Source organism: Aristolochia californica, unplaced genomic scaffold (genome assembly GCF_029961685.1).
Source record: "Aristolochia californica isolate CCGP_79_NKW_82.1479 unplaced genomic scaffold, dmAriCali1.0.hap1 SCAF_107, whole genome shotgun sequence".
Taxonomy (NCBI): domain Eukaryota; kingdom Viridiplantae; phylum Streptophyta; class Magnoliopsida; order Piperales; family Aristolochiaceae; genus Aristolochia; species Aristolochia californica.
In genome coordinates, this window is record NW_027181779.1 from 39,767 (window position 1) to 54,027 (window position 14,261).

The window sequence follows — 14,261 nt, forward strand, 5'->3', positions numbered from 1 at the left end:
CTCTACCGCCCTAGAGATAGAGCTTCGTCATCAACTCGGTATATTGCTCCGGCAGAGTGTGATGCCTGGAAAAGGGACGATCAACTATCACCTTACCAACAATATCCATCAAGGTTCAGCTCCACCCGGGACCCGCCCCGCCTGGCAAGCGGTGTGAATCTAGCTCTCGTCTAAGCGCTTCAGCTCGCAGGCCAAGCCAAGGGCATTCGTGGCCATCCTCGATGTCCCCGATCATCGTGTAAGCCGAGCAGGGAATTCGGCATCATATCGGTTAGCTAGACCGAAATAACCAAATGATCAAACTTATAGCAAAAGCGTCTTGTGCCTATCCTATAAAGAAAGCGTCTTTTGCCAAGCAGGTGACCAAGTATAGAGAGAATCGAAAGTTCAAAAAGAGAATTTAGAAATGAATTCAGAGAATAATAGCTAAGCAATCAAACTCAAGCTAGAAAGCGCCTTACTGCACCACACCAACCCTCGCCCAAGGTAGCACGCTTCAAGCCTGCTAAAATGACTTTTTGAACTTTAATAAATAAAATACCTATCCTTCCATATATATATATAAGCATATATAGAAGCATATATATAAGGAAGGTGTGGACTGCTGGGTAGCAATTAAGCCAATGATTATTCATGATTCCATATTGAATCAATTCCATACCGGGCATACCGGTTCCAAATTAGAGGAATGTTATGGTAAAACTTCGTTTGAAACGATGTGGTAGAAAGCAACGTGCGACTTGAAGGACATGGTCGGTTGTGGATGCAGGAATCCACCATTTTATATATCTGTGAAGATGCTCTTGGCTCGACATAGTTTGTTCTGTTACACTAGGAAACCAATTTTCTTGGTTGTAAATAGTACATGATGGAGCTCGAGTATAAAGTCTTGATTCATTTATCAGGGGAAGAGTCTAGGGTGAGTACCAATCAATAGGTTGGAAAAACTTCGTAACGTAAGTATATCTTCGATATAGAAATCGAAAGGGTGAAATTTGAATGGGGTTCAAACCAAAAAGTCAAATAGTTCGGAATTGGTAAAAATATTTGACCAAAATTGTATCGTAGGGGAATCAATCATTCGTACGATTCTTTCAATAGAAAGAAATAACAAAAGGTATGTTGCTGCCATTTTGAAACGATTAAGAATCGCCGAAGTAATGTCTAAACCCAATGATTCAAAGCAAGGATAACGGATACCGGAACAAGTAAACGCCATTTTTCAACTGTTTCAACAACTAGAACTAGATTAGAATGTGGAAATAGATTCTAGGTGAGACAAATAAAAAAGAAATGGGTTAGAGACGGCTCAATAAATGTTTAAGGATTTCCCTTCGAGGCCTTTGATAATTACCTAACTTGAGTTATGAGTACGAATGAGATTTATCTTCTCAGGAGAGAAGAACAAAAAACGACTCAAATTTCTAGTCTAATTCAAAATTTATTGGATACATTTGCCACTATATACATAAATTCGAATCATTCTTTCTTGAGCCGTATGAGGAGAAAACCTCCTATACGTTTCTAGGGGGGGGGGAATTCTGCATATACATCTATCCCAATGAGTCATCTATCGAATCGTTGCAATTGATGTTCGATCCCGAAGAGAGGGAAGAGATCTTCGTAAAGTCGGTTTTTACGATCCGATAAAGAATCAAACTTATTTAAATGTTCCTGCTATTCTATATTTCCTTGAAAGGGGCGCTCAACCTACAGGAACTGTTCATGATATTTCAAAGAAGGCGGAGGTCTTTAAAGAACTTCGAGTTAATCAAACAAAGTCCAATTAATGGAATAAAAAAGGGGTGCCTAGCATCTGGCTTTATGTAATTGTTTCTCCACTGATCTCTTTTTGAACTTTCTATTGCTCTCCTTGTCTGTCTTCCCTCTCTTCCGCTTTAGTAGCCTTTGTGCAATCAAACTTGCTTGCCTTCACCCTCAAAGCATCTTCTCGAAAGGCAGGAGTCAGCCGTTAGGCAGTTTCCTGAGTGCATTCAAGACTGGAGCTAGGCGAGGAGCAAGCATGAGCCCGAGAGCGTATGCCCTATACTACCTTCTGGTTTTAGTACTTTTTGAACTGGAAGAAATGAGATTTTTATTCAACCATTCCTTTCTAATGTTTCGGAAAATAAATAACATTGATTGCATCGACGAATGAATCTAATATGGGCTATTATTATTTCGATCAAGCCGCCATGGTGAAATTGGTAGACACGCTGCTCTTAGGAAGCAGTGCCAGAGCATCTCGGTTCGAATCCGAGTGGCGGCATTCTCTAAAGGGGCACAATAGATCCTATACTGAATGAAATTCCGGATTTCTATAATTTCAAACCCCCTTTTTTTAATAGTTTTTTATGATATTTGATACTTTAGAACATATATTAACTCACATCTCTTTTTCGATCATTTCAATTGTCATTACGATTCATTTAATGAAATTACTAGTTCATGAAATCGTAGGACTATGTGATTCGTCAGAAAAAGGTATGATAGTGACTTTTTTCTGTATAACAGGATTATTAGTTACTCGTTGGATTTATTCGAGACATTTCCCATTAAATTCTTTATATGGATCATTAATGTTCCTTTCGTGGAGTTTCTCCATTTTTCATATGGTTTAGAAAATACTCCACCATAAAAATGATTTAAGCGCAATAACAGCTCCAGGTACTATTTTGACTCAAGGCTTTGCCACTTCGGGGCTTTTAACTGAAATGCATCAATCCGCAATATTAGTGCCTGCTCTACAATCCCAGTGGTTAATGATGCACGTGAGTATGATGTTATTGAGCTACGCAGCTCTTTTATGCGGATCGTTATTATCAGTAGCTCTTTTAGTCATTACACTTAGAAAAAACATAGATATTCTTGGTAAAAGTCAGAATTGACTAATTGGGTCATTTTCTTTTGATGAGATACAATACTTAAATGAAAAAGGAAGTGTTTTACAAAGCACCTCCTTTCTTTCATTTAGAAATTCTCACAAGTCTCAATTTACTCGACGGTTGGATCATTGGAGTTATCGTGTTATTAGTCTAGGATTGACTTTTTTAACCATAGGTATTCTTTCGGGAGCAGTATGGGCTAATGAGGCATGGGGATCTTATTGGAATTGGGACCCTAAGGAAACTTGGGCATTTATTACTTGGACCATATTCGCAATTTATTTACATACTAGAACGGCTCAAAGTTTGCAAGGTGTGAATTCCGCAATTGTGGCTTCTGTTCTTATAATTTTGATATGTTATTTTGGGGTCAATCTATTAGGGGTAGGACTACATAGTTATGGTTCATTCACATTAACATCTAATTGAAGAAAAATAGATGTACTAACAATAAGCAATAAGGCAGAACAAGGCCAAGGCCTTATTTATTTTCTTTTCTTTTTTAACTTGAGATTCTGCGCAAAAAAACTATTCTATGCGCAGACGTGAAACCTCTATCGAGATTTGCATTCTAATCCGCCTATTTAGAGAGGCTCGAGAGACCTCGTCTGAGAACCGCCATTCACGCACGAAACGGAGAGAACCTAAAATGCAGGTGCCCGCGGGCTCCCTCTCTCCCCCTTTTTTAGCCAACACCATCTAACACTGTTGGGCAAAGCCAAAAATCTGATGAATAGAAGGAGATCAGAAAGATACGCGGACGACTTGACTATAGTATAGGTCGGATGTTTCCGTGAGCAGTAAGCAGCAGATCTCCCCTTTTTTTGGGAAAGCTGGTGGCCCTTTGGGCGTGTGAATTCTTTCAAGGGGCGGCCTGATTCGTTCGGTAGATCCGGTCGAGGTGGTTTTCGTTTACCAGCGCGTAGGTGGTCTAAGTTCCTATGACCGAGTCTTTCTGGCCCCTGTGAACATCTTTTCTTAATGTATTAAAGAGGGCCTCTCTAACCGGTGAAAAGTGGTGGGTGTCCACTAACGGCCATTCCTGGCTCGGCTCCGATAACGCAATTCCGGGAGGAGTCGGTATAAGGGCACTGGATCCCTTCGGACCTGGAGAACGTGTGACGCTGGGTCGGGGTTTGGTGAACCAACTGGTCGCTCCTCTAGTTGAAGTATCGGGCCCCTTTTTCGTTGCCTAGGTTACACCTTCGGAATACCCACGAAGGGGATTTCGCTCTACTCCCCCCAATCTTCACTTTACGCCACGCCGACTCTCCGTCGTGGAATTAGACCAAGGGGAATCTCCATAGGAACTAGTCCCTCTGATTTCGCACGTAGGAGATCGAGACACAGCCCCAGGGCAGGGCTATGGGGAAAGATGTGGATCGATCGCTTTTATACAATGTTATTTATAAAAAAAGAAAATATCGGTAGTTGTCCGGTCGTACCCGAACAATAATATTCCAGAGGGAAATGCACCTAAGATCAAATATTTCGAGCCGGCTTCCGTGGAAAATTCAGACTTTCTTTTTGATGCAGCGATCACATAAAAACATAAACTTTGAGGCTCAATAGCTAAATACATGGCAATTGAATCATGAGCCGAGATCATAAAGAGCATACTGCGAGTAGGAAGTGGAATTAATACAATGGATTCAAAAGCATCAAACCTCTCTTGTTCGGAAGAATCGAAACACATCGAAATGGTACCAGCCGTACTTAATAATGGAAGGATTTGGCAGAAATATGTCAAATTGTCCCTCCTAAAAAGATTATTCCGGAATAAATGGGCAATAGTTAGGAGAGGTGCGCCAGCGGCGAGCAGAAGCAAGGTTATTAGATACCGAAGGGAAACCCCGGCCAGAACCACACGTGCAAGTTTCCCTGCATGTGGCTCGTCCGTGATAACTTCTTCGGATTTGCGTGAACTAGCGGACCGATCACTAAGTGGGGATGCTCCCTCCAGCATGAGCGAACCTTTTCGAAACTGGTTAGGAATGGGCGCTACTATCCCAGCCCCGATCCAGCCAGGTTCTATTGATCATGTCCCCTTCCCTACAGTTTGACCCTGTCTTGGGGCGCCTTTGGCAGCAAGTGCCCGGCGGCTTGTGCGCTAGAAAGCCCGCCGGAGAGAAAATGCTCTTCCCGTCCCGGGTCATAGTGAGGCTCCGGTGCGTCCACAGAAGAGGAAATCGCAATGCATCTTGCTCAGCAGGCGTAGCTTGGAGTGGGAGTGTTGCGGGGGTAAGGTAAGGAAAGTGGCCGCCAGAGAGGCAGCCAAACCAAGCCAGGGCCTATTGAGCGCTGCTAAGCTAATATGCGCCGGAGAAAGCCAGGTGCCGGAGGTAAGCTCTATTCGGCCCGGAGCATTGATTCCCCATAACGAATAGGCTAGCTCTATCTCTCAATTGCCTATCCTGTGCTCGAGAAGGTCCCCCACCCAGTTCTTCGGCTGCACCTCGAGGTGCATTTAGTTGTCTTAAATGAGACTCGGGAGATTCCCCGCTCCCATGGCATGGCACCTTTCGCTCATCCATTCCGCCCGCCCGTCCAGACGCGGCGCCCTTTCTCATTATCTTATCATCTACCGCCCTTTCTTTCCTCCTGGCTATTCACGCATGAAGATCATCATATGTATGCTCGACTTCTATCGCACAAGCCGCCGGGCACTTGCTGCCATACGCACAGCGCACACGCCCGCTCTCTAGCGCACAAGCCTGAGGGCTAGGGCACTTGCTGCCTTAGGGCTCAGCGCACACGCCCTAGGGCTTTCGCACACGCCCGCGAGCTGCTGTGCCCTAGGGCGTGTGCGAAAGCCCCCTATGGCCCTTGCTGTGCCCGCGGGCAGCTGCAGAGGCTGCTACCTTGGGCGCTTATAACAATAGGGCAAGCTTGAAGCACCTATTGCAATTGTAGGCTTGGGGGCGTGTGCGATGCAGCCCGCGGGCGTGTGCGCTTACACGCCCGCGGGCACAGCAAGTGCAATAGGTAGGAGTACATTATGGCAGGATCAGTCACCCGGGCAAACCAACCCTCCTCCAAGAAGAATTGTGCTATGCCCCCCCGATCCCTATAGAGCGAAAGAGCTGCCTGGTGATCCCTAGGTTGCAGCACGTCCGGTCGTTAACTCCTCGCGCCGCTGCCGCCGTTTCTAGGACCGACCGACGCCTCACCAGCACAGGTACCTACGTAGTGTAGTGTCGGTCGCACATTCATAATAGCGTTCGGACTCATGTGCCTTCCAGAACCTGGGGAGTTCCCTTGCTCCTGCAGCGTACGATTAGCCAGCCTTGCGGCGGCAAAAGGATTAGACGTCCCCCCATGCTACGGTTCCCTGCGGTCCGAACCCGGTGCCGCATTAGGTTAGGGAGCTGGGCGATAATAGCTCCTCCGCATCCCAAAGCGCGCTGCCCTCCTAGGCGCGCAACACTAAGTAATCCAAGCCAACTCACATTACTGACTAACGGTGGATAATCATCTTTCTTAGAGGTACTAAATACAACTCCATGAATGAGCAAAATGAAGGTTGCGTTAATGATAAAGATCTCTGGGGAAACAGCTAAAAAAAGATTGAACATGTGGGAGGGATCCGAAGAAATTCTGCTTTCATTTCCCCGTCTGGAGCACAGCAAGCACGGAGTTACTTAGTAGGAGTCGGATTGTGGCTCTATCCGTTCAACAGCAGGCCATGGCCTGCTGTTGTTGTTATCTGGGCAGGTGCTCCTGCAGCAGCTGCAGCTGAATCTCTCCTCGGAAATTCTCCAGCTGCAGTTCGAGATTGTGCTGCTGCAGCCGCTCTGCTTCGCGATGTAAACGGTGCCGCAGCATCTCTCCCTCGCTTAGGGGGTAGTCTGCCCAGAGTGCCAAGGAGAATGGCAGCCACATCCTTATTCTCATAATTAGGACCAACAAATAGAATAAGAAAACCTTTATTAGTATGGTCAAGCGAACAAATGGATTTCTCAGAAAAAAAGAAGACCATTTTTGATAGTAATCAAACAAGAATTTCTTGAATTCCGTAACAATTTGACGAGCTCCATAATACAGATGAAAGGACAACGCTAAGATAGTCAGACCAACGGAGCTTGGGATGAACTTGGAACTTATATACGAGGATTGGTAGAAATTCTCATAGGTCAAGCAAATCAAACTCATTTTCGGACACAGAATCGGACTAAACAAAACCATTGTGGCGAGGAAAGCCCCGGAGATTCTATGGGAAATAGGAAACGTCGAAGTGAGCTGGGACACATAAAGAGTAAGATGAGGTGATAACGGGCGATTATATGTTTTCATGAGAATGATTCTGATTGAAGATTGTACTATTAGCCACATTCAAGGTGACAGGATTCGAACCTATGGCCCTCTGTACCCAAAACAGATGCGCTGACCAGACTGCGCTACACCTCGTCTCACCCCCCCAGAGTCTGACCACCCGATCGATGAAGACTCGAACCGAACTCGCCCATCCTTTTTGGGCACAGGGACGCGAGAACCAATCCGAGTAAGAAACCGCTTTTCTCAAATCTGCCTCCAACTACTTTGAAACTTCCTCTTTCACTTGAATTTGACCGGCTCGCTCCCGGCAACGTCTCCTTTGGACCCTTCGCCCGCTTAGAAGTGGATTCGAACCACTGACACAAGGATTTTCAGTCCTTTGCTCTAACCAGCTGAGCTACCTGAACCACTTTCCTAAAGTGTGTGTTTTCTTCATCGAATAGCGCCCTACCTTACCAAGCAGTGGAGGAGCGTCGCTCGACGAACCGAGAGCCGTCCAGTCAAAAGCCGGCCCTCGTTCGGTCAGGTCTTCTTCGCTATAGACGCTACCAAGAACAAGATAGAGGCTCTCCGCTCCTAGTCACTAAGTAGTGCTATTCTGTCCTCCGGGGGACTCCACCAAGAGGTTCTTTCTCTCACTTAGAGTGCCCGCGGGCTCAACTCAAATAGGCCTCCTCTGTAGTAAAGGTGCTCCGCCCCTTGTAGTAAGAGAGCCTACGGCGCCTATTACTACTTGGTGCTCCGCCCCTAGTATACAGAGAGCCTACGGCGCCTATTACTACTTGGGGCTTGTGCGCTTACGTTGGCTAAGAGTGCCCTAAGGCTTGTGCGCGTTGTGCCCCCCTCTTACTACAAGCTGGCTCGCATCGCTTTGAGCGCTTCGCTCGCAGGCGTGAGCGCAGGCTTAGCCCGCCCGTTCAACTTCCGTGCCGGGGATTCGAACCCATGATACAATCTTCTTGTATGTCGATTTAGCAAACCAATGCCTTAAGCCACTCAGCCATACCTCCAAGTTGTTGATCGGAATTGGATGTGCCGGGTTGGGTTGGTTGCCCGAAGGGCTATCTGATCCGATCAACTGCGTAAGCCGTAGCGCGCTAGCGCGCGTACTCTTCCTCTATGAGCGAGACTCTATCCAGATCTATGGATCTCCCCAGCAAAAAAGCGAGACTCCATCCAAGCCACTCGTTGGGCGACGCCTGCTTTTCTATGAGCACCCCACCACGGAATGATGAACTTTGCCAGTCTTCGCCTCCGACCCGACCAGGAGAGAACACACGGTCAAGCCCTTACCTGCCTGAATTGAATTCATATCTCCTTCGTCTGGGAGAAAGCAGCAAGCTTCAAAAGGTGAGCGCTCAAAGCTAGCGCTCAAGCCCTGTAGCAATAGGCGCCGTCAAGCGCTTAAGCGTCAGGGCTACGCACCTGACGCAATTGGTGCTTATCGCACTCTTGCTATCAGGTAGAAAGCCTCAAGCCTACAATCGCGGCCATAAAGCTAGCGCACAAGCCTTAGGGCATGTGCGCTTGTAGGCCCTATTGCTATTGTAGGCTTGGGGCTTGTGCGCTAGAAGTCAAGGGCGTGTGCGAATGGGCAGCAAAGCAAGTGCCCGGCGGCTTGTGCGCTAGCTGCAACAGCAGGGGCCTTCTTTTGAAGCTGGTTCGAGAACCTTCTCTCATAGATTCCCTTCACCAAGTCATCGCCAGCAATCAGCTCTTATCCCTTGGTGTCAAAGGGCGAGTTCCTTTCTTGTCTTGCCAAAATTGGGCTCATTGGAGAAAGACTCTCCCGCGGCAAGGCGGGGAAGCTGCTTTCTTTATCTCGCTTGCCGTTAGTCCGTCTAGCGTCTTTCGGTTGGGGTCAGCCCCGGGGGTTAGACCGCTTGGGTTATCTTTTATAGTATCGAAGGCAGTCAACGTGTCAGCAATTCTTCTCCCATTAGATTAGACTTGTAAATCCTTTGCTCTTTTTCCTTCTCTCAAACAGTTCTCCCCCCCTCTACTTTATTTGACAGGGGCGGACTCTATCAATAACAAGAAAAAAAGTAGCAATGGAGTTTGGTTTGAGCTTGGAAGCTACCTGCTATCTATCGATAGGCGAGAACAGACTGCTATTGGCTGCTTCGCCTATCTATTCTATTATGGCCGGCTTGGAGACAAGACAGAAGAGGAACAAGCAACGGACTGAGCGCTGCGCGCGCGTTGCGCTAACGCGCTTGAGTTTGATTGCTCGGTACGATCATAGCTTCATTCATTCGTTGAACCTTGGGGATAACCATTAGCATTGAGATCAATCACCACACCACCTCTATCATACATACGACATTACACGACGCGAGAGTGCATGGTCAACACACACCTACAGCGCCTACGTTCCGCTTGCAGCCAATACAACCACAACAAATAAAGCTTGCACGATATTCAACAACCGAAGCTACTGGTAGTCCTGGGGGGACGGCATCCTCCTATAATAGTTAGCAGTACTGAACAACCGAGTCATCGGTCCGGGAAAGAAAGGCCTTTGACCATAAAAAAAAGGAACTCGCTAGGCCTTCGGAACAAAGGTGATTCTGTTCATGCTTCAGACGATCTGGCTAATTCTATATACTTCTATCTAATTATAGACTATTCTTCTATTAGAAAGGCGAACCCATAGGCCTGTTTTAGCGCGTTTCCAAAGGTAACCGGTTAGGTTGACTTTGGAAACGCTACTAAGGACCGGGTGAAGAATGAAAAACGTCCGCTAACGCCCACGGGATAAGATCTTTTTTAGATCAGCAACGAATGTCTTGTATCTATGAAGAAAGATTTCTCCCCGGGTTCAGACCCTGAATGCCATACCTTGCGGAAGGCGATTCACGAGAGAATCGCGCACAGTTCCGTTTGACCGAGATGTGAATGCCCGTGATCTGCTCGGTATAGTGATGGATTTCATGGCCGACGTCTAACCGGCACGAAGACGCCGACATGAAACGAGTTCCCCGCGGAGCATTTTCTCTTTCGTCCTCGGACTGTTCGATTCCGGCACTTGCGTTCTCATGCCCGGAACCCCCTCGCGATTGATTGGGAGAAAGAGCGAAAGCGAGAAAGATGGATTGTTATCCATCGGAAATCTATAGGAATTCCCCGGGGATTGCCTTCTAAGAGATGGCCTATCATTCTTTCATTATTCACATCCAATCCCATGCTAATAAGAAAAACGAGCGATTGCTAGTCAGCAAGTAGCTGAAAAACTGCAGAGTCCGGTGGCTGCAGAGGCCGCGATTGTAGGCTTGAGGCTTTCTACCTGATAGCAAGAGTAGCCAAAGGGCCCCTTTACACAATAGGGTGCTTTCTACCTTTAAGCAATAGTGCTGGAAGCCCGCGATAAGGTAAAGGTGCTGAATAGCCCCCTCTTACTACAAGGTGCGTAGCCTCTTTACTACAGAGAGCCGTAGGCGCCTCTTACTACTTTGTGCTCCGCCCCTTTACTACAGAGAGCCGTAGGCGCCTCTTACTACTTGGGGCTTGTGCGCTAGAGCGCGATACGGCTTCAAAGCCGTATCTTGCCTAGCTTCAAAAGGTGAGCGAGCGAGACGGCTGCCTTATCTTGCTGGCTTTTCAGTGGCTCGCTTCGCTTTTCCCGCTCGCTAGCGCACAAGCCGCCGGGCACTCTAAGAAGCAGGCTTGGGTTGCAGAAAAATCTGGTTCAGAATCTAAAAAAGAAAGGGGGTTCCTTGTCTGTCGGTCGAAGAAGGCCACAAGTGGAAGCAACCGATGCTTTGGTCATTCAGTTGACTCCTTGCTGCCAGTCCGTGCTTGCGGTCATGCTGGCAAAAGCGGGGTTTCGGCCGGTTTTACCTACTATTGGATTTGAACCAATGACTCTCGCCGTATGAAAGCGAGACTCTAACCGCTGAGTCAAGTAGGTCAAGCTGAGTCAAGTCAGATAAAATAGACCTATTAAGAGAAAGCCAACCAAAGCGCAACCAGAGTTCTCCGCGGGGCTCCGCGCTAAGAAAGAGAAAGCGTTATCGCTATACGAAATGAAGCAGCGGCTAGCACGCGGCGATCAACCACTTGGAGAACGCGGAGCCTTTCTTTCTCGGTCGTCTGTCTTAATAAGTTAAGTTGATTCCGATTCATGCGGTCGTTCTCTGCTGCATTGGTGTTTTCACTCCCCACTCTCCACCATAACAATTTGATTCCACCATATCTCAGGAGTAGTAAAAGGAAGTAGCGGGTCCGAGTAGGAAGAAATTCACTAAACTCAGAAGTAGGGGCATACATAAATGGATCAATTCATTCAACAAGATCCGTTCGGATCGAACCAGGATGAATGGGATTGGTCTGACCTCTCGCTCGGATGGTTGACTCCCGCCGACGACAGATGTCCCATGCCACGTTTCGTGAACAGCTATGCCCGAGAATGAATGAATTGTGATATAGCGCCGAATAAGCCACTGACTGTAGGAGAGGAAATAGGGGGCCCTATACCATACATCCTGCTGCCTCGGGACGACTGCACGTTACATCATAGCAGCACGACCAAATGGAGGCGGAAACCTGTGAGCGGAGCGCGGATGCGCTCGCTCAAAGCCATACTAGCGCACAAGCCGCCGGGCACTTGCTGCACAAGCCCCAAGTAGTAAGAGGCGCCTACGGCTCTCTGTAGTAAAGGGGCGGAGCACAAAGTAGTAAGAGGCGCCTACGGCTCTCTGTAGTAAAGAGGCTACGCACCTTGTAGTAAGAGGAGGCCTATTTGAGCCCGCGGGCACTTGGCGAACCAGCAGTGCCTGCTACTTTGGACGCTTATAACAATAGGGCAAGCGAGAAGCACCTATTGCGTAAAGGGGCGGAGCACAAAGTAGCAATAGGCGCTTAGGCGCTTGCCCTGTCAGGCGCTTTATAGGCACGCTTTTGCTCTATTGTGCCCTATTGTTATAAGCGCCCCTTTAAAGCGGGCACTCTCACTTTTTTGTCTGGGTCAGTCAAGCGGTTCGGGTTCTCGGTCGGTTCCCGTTCGCCTGCCTTGGCGTGGGTGGGGTGGTAAACTTAGAGGGCGCCCGCCTCCTCTGAAGACGTGTCCTCGACAACCTGGCGGTTGTTCGGTCTCAGCTTTTGAGGGCGGGAGTGCTTGGCCGCTGGGATTTCCTTTTCCTCAACCAATTCGTAACAGTCAGCCTGACTTGCTTGGCTTGGTCTAACATTTTGTTATGAACTGGCTGAATGGGTCAGATTTGAGTTCAAGTGGCACAGGACCATCGATCGACCATGGGGCGTATTCTACCCTTACCGAATTCATTCTATTGAAGCGTCACGTAAAAAGGTCCTTCCATTTCTTTTTTGTTGCATTTCTTTTGATTTTCAGTTCAAGAATTTTCTCTGTTGATTTCTGACAAAGGAAAGCCCCCCCTATACTATGCCATTTGATTGATTCAAGTTCCGTGCTGCTCGCCACTCCCCGAGGCCAAGGACGGGGTCGAACCGTCATTCCAGGATTTGCAGTCCGATACATTTCCATTATGTTACCTAGCCAAACCCGCCACCTCATGTGCCAAAGTCAAACGGTTGTTCTTCCTTCCCCGCTCCCTCTTTTTCTACATATGCGGTGGCGGGCGGAGCGCTCTATATGACCGGCGGCGGGTTACCAGAGAAGAGGGGACAACTTCTTTCTCCCTTGCCTTGCTCAATCTTCCTTTTCTGATTGAAAGTCGCAAGCAGCTGGGATGCGCGCGCTAGCGCGCGTTTTGAAGCTCGCGAAAGCCAGCGAGCGAAGCGCGGGTGCCACTATTGCTATAAGGTGCCTAAAGGGCCCCAAATAGAAAGAGGGGGGCACTGCTACGCGAAAGCCAGCGGGCGTGTGCGAGCTTTTCCCGCTCGCTGCTTCCGAAGCAGGCTGCCAGCGCATTGTATCTAACCACACTGTGGCAAATCGATACAAGTAGCTAAACTGCGAGCATCCGACATCTCCGGCCGAAGGGTTAGGCAACACTACGGCGCCTGGGTAAACATCCCGTTTACCAAACAAGACGTCGAGAGTTTCACTTAACCATTCCCCTCCAGCAGCCAAAGTGATAGCGGCTGTAGCATCCACCGCTAATGTGTGGAAGAGGGTCAGCTTTCTATGTGGATAGAGGCAACACCTTTTGCATCTTTTAAAGGATTCATATAGGTGTTGGGTCCTGAGGACCGGCCGAAGATCAAAACCTAAATGCGCCAGGGGTTGATCATCGAAGCCAGGGCAATAAGGATTCATGAATTTGAGCGCTGATGTAGCTAATTTCTCAGCCACCTTCATAGTCGATTCATTAGGGTCGTCACCTTCTACCCATATAGTGGAAGTATCCACCGTTTTCTTTGTCTGTTAAGCCTCGACTTCCTAAAGAACTAAAGAAAACTGCAATCGCAGTTTATCAACCACTCACAAGACCACCGAGATCTTCGACTTCGCTCCCACAGGTAATCCACCCGGCCCTTCAGACGAGGGGGCGGAAGATAACGAAAGGGAGACAAAGTCCTAACTAAATCATAACACTATAACCTCAACCGTCTACCCATTCCATCCATCATCTCAGTCGAGTCGATCCGATTCGTTCTTATCTATAGATAACGCAAGAGAGAACTTATGACCTCGCGGATGGAGAGGGATTCGAACCCCCGGTATTCCTATCAATACTTCGGTTTTCAAGACCGACTCTTTCAACCGCTCAGACATCCATCCCTTCGCGCTTCGCGCGCCCTATCTATCCGCGCGCTGGCAGGTGGGGGCTTATCTATGTGATTCGCTACGCTTGCTTGCGCCTATCGGCTGACTTGACTCTATTGCCTGCCGGTTAGCGACACTTTTCCGGTAGTACGAATCGCTACGCTTCGCTTGTTTCTATATGATAATATGCACTGCACCTTGGTTGCTGCGCTCCCTGCGGGTAATAGCAAGAGAGTGAAGAACGAACGATCCTCCAAACTAAAAGAGTGATTGAGTCCGACTCAAGCGAGTGAGTGAAAGGCGTGGCAAGAGAGCGAGTTCGACTCGCGAACGATCAGCAAGTGAAGGACCGATCCTTTAGCGCCAGTACTGTTGCGAGACTGTGGCGGCTCACGAGCAACATATAGACGCCG

General features: G+C 48.0%; 3 non-coding genes across 3 annotated transcripts; all 3 read right to left on the reverse strand.

The window, feature by feature from the left end:
• Positions 1-7,217: 7,217 nt before the first annotated feature.
• TRNAP-UGG (transfer RNA proline (anticodon UGG)) lies at positions 7,218-7,292 on the reverse strand. The gene has a single exon. It is a non-coding gene; the product is annotated as a tRNA-Pro (tRNA).
• A 201-nt stretch (positions 7,293-7,493) lies between these two features.
• On the reverse strand, positions 7,494-7,567 carry TRNAF-GAA (transfer RNA phenylalanine (anticodon GAA)). The gene has a single exon. It is a non-coding gene; the product is annotated as a tRNA-Phe (tRNA).
• Positions 7,568-13,776: 6,209 nt separating this feature from the next.
• On the reverse strand, positions 13,777-13,863 carry TRNAS-UGA (transfer RNA serine (anticodon UGA)). The gene has a single exon. It is a non-coding gene; the product is annotated as a tRNA-Ser (tRNA).
• Between the last annotated feature and the right edge of the window lie 398 nt (positions 13,864-14,261).